The 9058-nt window shown below is 38.3% G+C and overlaps 1 non-coding gene across 1 annotated transcript; it reads right to left on the reverse strand.

Moving 5' to 3' along the window:
* Positions 1-2273: 2273 nt before the first annotated feature.
* On the reverse strand, positions 2274-2377 carry LOC112753409 (small nucleolar RNA R71). The gene has a single exon (XR_003177797.1). It is a non-coding gene; the product is annotated as a small nucleolar RNA R71 (small nucleolar RNA).
* Between the last annotated feature and the right edge of the window lie 6681 nt (positions 2378-9058).

Consider the following 9058-nt stretch of genomic DNA (forward strand, 5'->3'; position numbering starts at 1 on the left):
GGCTTCAGAACTTTTAAGAATGAATTCTAGAGTTTCACGATGATTTGTTGAAGTCTGGCTGGCTGTGAAGCCATGTCTAATTCTTTTGGACCGAGGTTTCAACTTATCATCACAAGAGTCCTTAGACTCCCATCGTATCAGCTGTTGTATGCCTGATTTGTATCTGTTGAAGCTTGGCTGGCCATTGGCCATGTCTAGTGTTTTGGACCAGAGCTTTCACTGAAAGCTTGGCTGGCTAGTAAGTCATGTCTAATTCCTGGACCGGAGCTTTAGACTAACATTGCATGATTCCTGGAATTCTCATTAAAAAAAAATTTTGAAATCCTTATTTTTCTTTTCCAATTAATTTTCGAAAAAAATCCAAAAATTTTTTAATAAAATCATAAAAAAACCAAAAATTTGATGTTTCTTGTTTGAGTCTAGTGTCAAGTCATAAGTTTGGTGTCAATTGCATGTTTATCTTTTTCTTGCATTTTTCAAAAATTCATGCATATGTTCTTCATGATCTTCAAGTTGTTCTTGATGATTTTCTATGTTTGATCTTTAATTTTTCTTGTTTTGTGTCTTTTATTGTTTTTCATATGCATTCTTGCATTCATAGTGTCTAAAAATTAAAAATTTCTAAGTTTGGTGTCTTGCATATTTTTCTTTTCTTAAAAATTTTCAAAAAAAAAATAAGTCTTGATGTTCATCTTGATCTTCAAAGTGTTCTTGGTGTTCATCTTGACATTCAAAGTGCTCTTGCATGCATTAGTTGTTTTGATTCATAATTTCTATGTTTTGTGTCAATTTTGTGTTTTTCTCTTTCTTCATTAAAAATTCAAAAATAAAAAAAACATATCTTTCCCTTATTCACTCATAAATTTTCGAAAATTTGAATTGACTTTTTCAAAACTTTTTAAAATTTAGTTGTTTCTTATGAGTCAAATCAAATTTTCAATTTAAAAATTCTATCTTTTTCAAATCTTTTTCAATTTTTTTATATTTTTTCGAAAATTTTTAAAACTAATTTTCAAAATCTTTTTCTTATTTTTACTTCATATTTTCGAATTTATTACTAACATTTAATATTTTGATTCAAAAATTTCAAGTTGTTACTTGCCTATTAAGAAAGGTTCAATCTTTAAAATTTTAAAATCATATCTTTTTATTTCTTGTTAGTCAAGTAATTAACTTTAATTTTCAAAATCAAATCTTTTTAAATTTCCTTTTCAAATCTTTTTCAAAATATCTTTCAATCATATCTTTTTCAATTTTAATTTCAAAACCTTTTTCTAACTTCTTATCTTTTCAAAATTGATTTTCAAATCTTTTTCAATTAACTACTTGACTTTTTGTTAGATTTTAAAAGTTTACTATTTCAATCATATTTTTTTCAGAACTACCTAACTAATTCTCTCTCTAATTTTCGAAAATCACCTTCCTCTTTTTCAGAATTCCTTTTAATTAATTGATTTAAATTTTAATTTAGTTTCATTTTTCTTTTTTAAATTTTCAAATTTTAACTTTAATTTTAAATTAAAAACAAAAATATTTTTCTTTTCTTTTCAATTATTTTCGAAAATTCTTCTCTCTCACCTCCTCCTAATTATTTATTTATCTACTAACACTTCTCTTCTTAAAAATTCGAACCCTCTCCCTCTTTCTATGTTCGAATTTCTTTTCTTCTTCTACTCACATAAAGGAATCTCTATACTGTGACATAGAGGATTCCTCTTCTTTTCTGTTTTCTTCTTTTTCATATGAGCAGGAACAAGGATAAGAACATTCTTATTGAAGCTGATCCTAAACCTGAAAGGACTCTGAAGAGGAAGCTAAGGGAAGCTAAAGCACAACTCTCTGGAGAAAATCTGACAGGAATTTTCGAAAAAGAAGGAGACATGGCCAAAAATAATAACAATGCAAGGAAGATGCTTGGTGACTTTACTGCACCAAATTCCAATTTACATGGAAAAAGCATCTCAATCCCTGCCATTGGAGCAAACAATTTTGAGCTAAAGTCTCAATTAGTTTCTCTGATGCAACAGAACTGCAAGTTTTATGGACTTCCATTAGAAGATCCTTTTCAGTTCTTAACTGAATTCTTGCAGATCTATGACACTGTTAAGACCAATGGGGTTGATCCCGAGGTCTACAGGCTTATGCTTTTCCCGTTTGCTATAAGAGACAGAGCTAGAATATGGTTGGACTCTCAACCTAAAGATAGCCTGAACTCTTGGGATAAGCTGGTCACGACTTTCTTAGCCAAGTTCTTTCCTCCTCAAAAGCTTAGAAAGATTAGAGTGGATGTTCAAACCTTCAAACAGAAAGAAGGTGAATCCCTCTATGAAGCTTGGGAGAGATACAAGCAACTGACCAAAAAGTGTCATTCTGACATGCTTTCAGAATGGACCATCCTGGATATATTCTATGATGGTCCGTCTAAATTATATAAGATGTCATTGGACCATTCTGCAGGTGGATCCATTCACCTAAAGAAAATGCCTGCAGAAGCTCAAGAACACATTGACATGGTTGCAAATAACCAGTTCATCTACACTTCTGAAAGGAATCCTGTGAGTAATGGGACACCTCAGAGGAAGGGAGTTCTTGAAATTGATGCTCTGAATGCCATATTGGCTCAGAATAAAATATTGACTCAGCAAGTCAATATGATTTCTCAGAGTCTGAATGGATTGCAAGCTGCATCCAACAGTACTCAAGAGGCATCTTCTGAAGAAGAAGCTTATGATCCTGAGAACCCTGTAATAGCAGAGGTGAATTACATGGGGGAACCCTATGGAAATACCTATAATCTCTCATGGAGAAATCATCCAAATTTCTCATAGAAGGATCAACAAAAGCCTCAACAAGGCTTTAATAATGGTGGAAGAAATAGGTTCAGCAATGGCAAACCTTTTCCATCATCCACTCAGCAACAGACAGAGAATTCTGAGCAGAATCCATCTAGCTTAGCAAATATAGTCTCTGATCTATCTAAGGCCACTCTAAGTTTCATGAATGAAACAAGGTCCTCCATTAGAAATTTGGAGGCACAAGTAGGCCAGCTGAGTAAAAGAGTCACTGAAACATCTCCTAGTACTCTCCCAAGCAATACAGAAGAGAATCCAAAAAGAGAGTGCAAGGCCATTACCTTGCATGGTGTGGCAGAACCCAGAGAGGAGGAGGAAGACGTGAATCCTAGTGAGGAAGACCTCCTGAGACGTTCAGTGACCAATAAGGAGTTTCCCTTTGAGGAACCAAAGGAATCTGAGGCTCATCTAGAGACCATAGAGATTCCATTGAACCTCCTTTTACCATTCATGAGCTCTGAGGACTATTCATCTTCTGAAGAAGATGAAGACATTGTTCAAGGGTAAGTTGCCCAGTATTTAGGAGCAATCATGAAGCTGAATACCAAATTAATTGGTAATGAGGCTTGGGAAGATGAACCTCCCTTGCTCACCAATGAACTGAATGCATTGGATAGGCATAAATTACCTCAAAAGAAACAGGATCCTAGTAAATTTCTAATTCACTGTAACATAGGAACCATGACCTTTGAGAAGGCTCTGTGTGACCCGGGGTCAGAAATAAACTTAATGCCACTCTCTGTAATGGAGAAACTTGGGATCTTTGAGGTGCAAGCTGCCAGAATCTCATTAGAGATGGCAGACAACTCAAGAAAACAGGCTTATGGACTAGTAGAGGACGTGCTAGTAAAGGTTGAAGGCCTTTACATCCCTGCTGATTTCATAATCCTAGACACTAGGAAGGATGAGGATGAATCCATCATCCTTGGAAGACCCTTCCTAGCCACAGCAAGAGCTGTGATTGATGTGGACAGAGGAGAATTGGTCCTTCAACTAAATGAGGACAACCTTGTGTTTAAAACTCAAGGATCTCCTTTTGTAACCATGGAGAGCAAGCATCAAAAGCTTCTCTCACTGCAGAGTCAACCAATGCCCCCACAGTCAAACTCTAAGTTTGGTGTTGGGAGGCCACAACCAAACTCTAAGTTTGGTGTTGAACCCCCACATTCAAACTCTAAGTTTGCTGTTAGGAGGTTCCAACAATGCTCTGAACATCTGTGAGGCTCCATGAGAGCTAACTGTCAAGCTATTGACATTAAATAAGCACTTGTTGGGAGGCAACCCAATATTATTTAATTATATCTATTTATTTTCTATTGTTATTTTATTTTTTTAGGTTGATGATCATGTGGAGTCATAAAAACTATTGAAAAATCAAAAACAGAATGAAAAATAGCTTTAAAAATAGCTCACCCTGGAGGAAGAACTTACTGGCATTTAAACGCCAGTAAGAAGCATCAAACTGGCGTTTAACGCCAGAAAGAAGCATCAAGCTAGCGTTAAATGCCAGAAACAAGCACCAGACTGGCGTTTAACGCCAGAACAGAGTATGGAAGTGGCGTTCAACGCCAGAAACAAGCAGCAAGCTGGCGTTTAACGCCACACATGCATACTAAGGGCGTTTTACATGCCTAATTGGAGCAGGGATGTTAAGTCCTTGACCCCACTGGATCTGTGGACCCCACAGGATCTCCACCTTTTCTTCTCTCCTCTTTACACCTTTTCATAACTCTCTTCCCTAAATACCCTTCACCAATCACCTCAATCACTCTTCCCCATCACCTCTTCACCACTCACATCCAACCTCTCTTCCCCAAAAACCCCACCTACCTCCAAAATTCAAACTCTTTTTCCTCCCAAACCCAGCCCTAATGGCCGAACCCTAAACCCTCCCCCACTCCTATATAAACCCCTCATTCCTTCTTCATTTTCACACAACAAAACCCTTTCTTCTTCCCCTTGGCCGAATACACACCTCTCTCCCTCTCCTCCATTTTTCTTCTTCTTACCCTTCTTTCTTTCTTCTTTTGCTCGGAGACGAGCAAAAATTTTAAGTTTGGTGTGGTAAAAGCATTGCTTTTTATTTTTCCATAACCATTAATGGCACCTAAGGCCAGAGAAACCTCAAGAAAGAGGAAAGGGAAGGCAATAGCTTCCACCTCTGAGTCATGGGAGATGGAGAGATTCATCTCAAGGGTCCATAGCTCAGTAGTAGAGCATTTGACTGCACAACAAGAGAGCCCACTCATGGACCTCAACAAGAGCATGAGGAATTCCCTCACCAAGAAATCCCTGAGATACCTCAAGGGATATATTTTTCTCCACACAACTATTGGGAGCAACTAAGGATAGGAGCACCAAAATCACTAGGGATGGAGCAACAAAGACAAGGAAGAGACATAGAGGAGCTCAAGAGCACCATTGGTTCTTCAAGAAGAGGAAGACGCCACCCTCACTAAGGTGGACTCGTTCCTTAATCTCCTTGTTCTTATTTTCCTGTTTTTCGGTTTTTGAGCCTTATGTTTTATTTATGTTTGTGTCTTTACTATATGATCATTAGTATTTAAGTGTCTATGTCTTAAAGCCATGAATGTCCTATGAATCCATCACCTCTCTTAAATGAAAAATGCTTTTAATCACAAAAGAACAAGAAGTACATGATTTTGAATTCATCCTTGAAACTAGTTTAATTATTTTGATGTGGTGACAATACTTTTTGTTTTCTGAATGAATGCTTGAACAGTGCATATGTCTTTTGATATTGTGGTTTATGAATGTTAAATATGTTGGCTCTTGAAAGAATGATGAAAAAGGAGAAATGTTATTGATAATCTGAAAAATCATAAAATTGATTCTTGAAGCAAGAACAAGCAGTGAATACAAAAGCTTGTGAAAAAAAAAAGAGAAGAGAAAAGAAAAATGGCGAAAAAAAAAGAAAGAAAAAGAAAAAGCAAGCAGAAAAAGCCAAAAGCTCTTTAAACCAAAAGGCAAGAGCAAAAAAGCCAATAGCCCTTAAAACCAAAAGACAAGGGTAATAAAAAAGGATCAAGGCTTTGAGTATCAGTGGATAGGAGGGCCTAAAGGAATAAAATCCTGGACTAAGCAGCTAAACCAAGCTGTCTCTAACCATGTGCTTGTGGCGTGAAGGTGTCAAGTGAAAACTTGAGACTGAGCAGTTAAATCAAGGTCCAAAGCAAAAAAAGAGTGTGCTTAAGAACCCTGGACACCTCTAATTAGGGACTTTAGCAAAGTTGAGTCACAATCTGAAAAGGTTCACCCAGTTATGTGTCTGTGGCATTTATGTATCCGGTGGTAATACTGGAAAACAAAGTGCTTAAGGCCACGGCCAAGACTCATAAAGTAGCTGTGTTCAAGAATCAACATACTGAACTAGGAGAATCAATAACACTATCTGAATTCTAAGTTCCTATAGATGCCAATCATTCTGAACTTCAAAGGATAAAGTGAGATGCCAAAACTATTCAAGAGGCAAAAAGCTACTAGTTCCGCTCATCTGATTGGAGCTAAGTTTCATTGATATTTGGAATTTATAGTATATTCTCTTCTTTTTATCCTATTTGATTTTCAGTTGCTTGGGGACAAGCAACAATTTAAGTTTGGTGTTGTGATGAGCGGATAATTTTTACGCTTTTTGGCATTGTTTTTACATAGTTTTTAATATGATTTGATTAGTTTTTAATATATTTTTATTAGTTTTTTTAAATAAAAATCACATTTCTGGACTTTACTAGGAGTTTGTGTGTTTTTCTGTGATTTCAGGTATTTTCTGGCTGAAATTAAGGGACTTGAGCAAAAATCAGATTCAGAGGCTGAAGAAGGACTGCAGATGCTATTGGATTCTGACCTCCCTACACTCAAAGTGGATTTTCTAGAGCTACAGGATTCCAAATGGTGCGCTCTCAATTGAGTTGGAAAGTAGACATCCAGGGATTTCCAGAAATATATAATAGTCTATACTTTGCTCGAGTATAGACGATGCAAACTGGCGTTCAACTCCACTCTCTGTCCTATTCTAGAGTTAAACGCCAGAAACAGGTTGCAAAGCAGAGTTAAACGCCAGAAACAGGTTACAAACTGGCATTTAACTCCAAGAAAGACCTCTGCACATGAAAGCTACAATGCTCAGCCCAAGCACATACCAAGTGGGCCCGGAAGTGGATTTCTGCATCATTTACTCATTTCTGTAACCCTAGTAACTAGTTTAGTATAAATAGAACTTTTTACTATTGTATGTCTGATCTTTGATTAGTCTTATGCTATCTTAGACCTTTAGGGGGGGCTGGCCATTCGGCCATGCTTGGACCTTGTTCTTATGTATTTTCAACGGTAAAGTTTCTACACACCATAGATTAAGGTGTGGAGCTCTGCTGTTCCTCAAGAATTAATGCAAAGTACTATTGTTTTTCTATTCAATTCAAGCCTCTTTCTTCTTTAAGATATTCATTCGCACACAAGAACATGATGAATGTGATGATTATGTGACGCTCATTACCATTCTCACTTATGAATGCGTGCCTGACAACCACTTCCGTTCTACATGCAAACAAGCTTGAATGCGTATCTCTTAGCCTCCTGATCGTGAGATCAGAGTCTTCGTGGTATAGGCTAGAATTATTGGCGGCTATTCTTGAGATCCGGAAAGTCTAAACCTTATATGTGGTATTCCTAGTAGGATCTGGGAAGGGATGGCTGTGACGAGCTTCAAACTCGCGAGTGCTGGGCGTAGTGACAGACGCAAAAAGGATTACTGAATCCTATTCCAGTATGATCAAGAACTGACAGATGATTAGTCGTCCGGTGACAGCACATTTTAGACCATTTTCACTGAGAGGACGGGATGTAGCCATTGACAACGGTGATGCCCTGCATAAAGCTTGCCATGGAAAGGAGTAGGAATGATTGGATGAAGACAGTAGGAAAGCAGAGATTCAGAAGGAACAAAAGCATCTCTATATGCTTATCTGAAATTCTCACCAATAAATTACATAAGTATCTCTATCCTATTTTATATTTTATTTATATCTTAATTATCAAATATCCATAACCATATGAATCTGCCTGACTGAGATTTGCAAGATGAGCATAGCTTGCTTCAAACCGACAATCTCCGTGGGATCGACCCTAACTCACGTAAGGTTTATTACCTGGACGACCCAGTGCACTTGCTGGTTAGTTGTGCGAAGTTGTGACAAAGAACTAAGATTATGAACGTGTGTATCAAGTTTTTGGCGCCGTTACCAAGGAATGAACGATCATGATTTTGTGCACCACGCACCAAGCACCAAAAGCCAAGCCCCTCCTCAAGAAGGTAAGGAGCATCATTAATGTTGATGAACAAGAGAAGGAAAACCCTACGAGGGATTCTACTAAGTTTCCCAACCGTTATTGTGAGCTCATGTTCCCCCTTGTGACTGAAAGAAACTATCACCCTGAACCTCTTCTTGCTCCTCCGGCCCACATTGTTCAGCGTGTGATACCCCGCATCGAGCGCGACAGTGGGGGTTTCTCATGAGAAGACCGCAGGAGGCAAACCTCTCTTGGGTGGTGGAGTTTTACTCCAACTACCACTCACCTTCTCTCACATCAGTTTTTGTGCGCCGGAAGTAAGTCCCCATCTCGGAGGCAGCTATTCAAGGAGTAATTAAGACCGGACCATTGGCGGATGGGATAGATGCTTATCAAGAGGTCTTGAAGCAGCATTGTGAATATGGTTTCGATTGGGATGCCATTCTCCGTGTAATTGCTGAACCGGGAACGTTTTGGACCCAAGGGAGAATGAGACCCCGGCCCAAGGGTATTGCCGCGTGTTATCTCACTGTGGAAGCTCAAGCATGGGCCCAAATTTTTTCCCATTATGTGCTCCCAAGCACCCACGAGTCATCTATCACCGCAGAGCTAGCCTTCTCGGTTTGGTGCATACTTAGGAAGGCACTAATTCTGGTGGATGGCGATGTCATCCCATCCGAAAAATATCTCAAGCCTCTGGCGGACACCATAAACCTTGACGTGGCTATTCCCGCGGGCATCCTCACCACTTCATCCGCACAACCTAGATCATCCCACCAATGCCTTGAGGATCTCCATAAGAAGATGGACTGATATGAACGGCGGAACCAACGCCGGTTTGCTTATGTAAAGAAGCTTTTGAGTTTTGTGACCCCACCTATGGAGGAACCAGAGATTTC

This window comes from Arachis hypogaea, chromosome 15 (assembly GCF_003086295.3).
Source record: "Arachis hypogaea cultivar Tifrunner chromosome 15, arahy.Tifrunner.gnm2.J5K5, whole genome shotgun sequence".
Lineage (NCBI taxonomy): Eukaryota > Viridiplantae > Streptophyta > Magnoliopsida > Fabales > Fabaceae > Arachis > Arachis hypogaea.